The sequence below is a fragment of the Osmerus eperlanus genome, chromosome 20 (assembly GCF_963692335.1).
Source record: "Osmerus eperlanus chromosome 20, fOsmEpe2.1, whole genome shotgun sequence".
NCBI classification, from domain to species: domain Eukaryota; kingdom Metazoa; phylum Chordata; class Actinopteri; order Osmeriformes; family Osmeridae; genus Osmerus; species Osmerus eperlanus.
In genome coordinates, this window is record NC_085037.1 from 2,628,962 (window position 1) to 2,631,244 (window position 2,283).

Here is a 2,283-nt window from a genome sequence, read left to right on the forward strand (position 1 = left end):
CATACACACATACATACACATTGGCGCACAGTTTCACATACAGGATGAGGGACAGGGAGTGAAAGAGAGGGGGAGAGAGGGGGGGGAAGACAAAACTAGAAGACAGTAGGTGAATGAGTTCCAATCAAAAAGGTCGGGCTCCATCTACACACACTCTCACACACACACTCCAGAGGTCAGGCAGGACACCTGTGAGTTCAAGCTCCACAATAGTATGAATCATCTGCCGCCTGACTCACTCCTTCTGACTCTCTGTTCCTCTATCCTCCTTCCCTCCTTCTCCCCCCTCCCTCCTCTTCCCTCCATCCTCCTCCTCCGTCCATCTTCCTCTTTCCATCCCTTCTTATCCCTCCATCTATCCATCCATCCCTCCTCCTCCCTCCATCCCTCATTCTCCCTCCATCTATCCGTCCCTCTCTCATTCTCCCATCTCGCTCTCCCTCCATCCCTCTCTTTTTCCCTTCCACCCTTCCTCCAGCCCTCCTTCCCCCCTCCCTGGTGGAGGCCCTCCACATGACTAAAACCAAAATCTGCCAAGAAATGGTGTGAAAAGTGAGAGTGTCACACGGGGGGAGGGCGGAGGGGAGGGAGGGAGGGATGAGGAAGGCCTGGGGTGAGCTGTAGTAGCCCCTCTCCTCCCTCCTCCACCCCCCCCCCCCCTCTCCCTCTCCCCCATCTCAAGCAGGAAACAGGTGCTAGTACTACTGGAGAGCCGAGTCTGTTGCTGGAGAGAGAGAGAGAGAGAGGAGAGGGAGAGAAGGAGTAGAAGATAAAGAAAGAGGGGGAGAGGGAGGGATGATGGATGACGTGAATGTGTACGGGAAGGTGACCAGATGACATAAGGTGATGGATGTGTCGTACAGGAGTGAAAGAAAGAGGGGGGGGGGGTCAGAATGAATCACAGCCTTTCCAGCAGTAAAAGGTTACACACACACACACACACACAGTTGCCTAAATGCAAGGTGGTCAAAGAAGGTCATTTGTAAAGTGTCTAATTGGATTAAAATCGAGAAAAACAGAAAGTAAGAGAGAGAGGGGGCGTTGTAGGAAGGGAGAGAGAGGGAAAGAGGGAGGGAGGGAGGGAGGGAGGGAGGGAGGGAGACTGAGTGTGAGAGGTGGTCTCTGATTGGTTCCCAGTGTTAGGGGAGATTTTTTTATGCGGCAACCAGCCGGCTTTACATCCAACCCCTGCAGGACACTATTAAAACTGCATGAATCCCAAACACTCCCAAACACACACAAACACACGCGCATACACACACGTACACCACTCCCATACATATGAATGCACACACAGACACACTTTCTCCAACCTCTACCTTGTAGTTCCCTCCACTCTCTCCTCCTTCTCCTCTCTTCATCTCTCCTCCTCTCCTCATTCGCTCCTCCCTTCCTCTCCTCTCATCCTTCCCTATCCCAGAACTACATTAGCTAGCTGGTGACTACTGCAGTGTTACGCAACACTGTCGACGAGCACATGGGGAAGTGTTGGAGAGTGTGTGTGTAGGTGTGTACGTGTGCATTTGTAGGTGGGTGTGTGTGTGTTGTCTGTGTTTTTGTGTGTGTGCGTGTGTGCACGTGTGAATGTGCATGCATGTCTATATGTGTGTGTATATGCATGTGCATGTGTGTAAATATTTAAGCCTGTGTGTGTGTGTGTGTGTGCGTCCACCATCTGCTCTGTGGTTTCTCTCGGAGACACACTGCTGTGAGTGACAGCAGCAGGCCAGGCTTCCTGGAGTGACTGACCTATCAGCGTTCCTCCTGCAGGACCACTTCCTGTCCCGTGGGAGGGAGCTTCCTGTCAGTAGGCAGATCGATGACGGTCCTGTGTGACCTGTTTACCCTCATAGACTCACTAATAGCTGTATGTATGTGTGTGTTTGTGCGTTATTGTTTGTGAGTGTGTGTGTGTTCTATAGCAGTATAGATTTGACTTCAGTATGGGGTGCTGCAGCAGCCAATCAGCACGCTTCGCTCCAAGGCCATATGGAAAAGCTGACCTCTAGGAATGACGTAACCATGGAGATGACACCAGATGTCCCTTCTGACAGACAGATAGACTGATGGACAGACAGGCAGTCAGGAAGGTAGGCAGATAGACAACTGTACAGATATGATGTCAAAAAAGCACTGATATTTGTCTATGTAATAGAATTACATTATGATTCAACAAATAGCCTTCACACACACACACACACACATACTAACATTGTTGGAACCTGTCCATGTTTACTCTAAACCGCACCCTGATCTCATGATCAGCCGTGTGTGTGCGTGTGT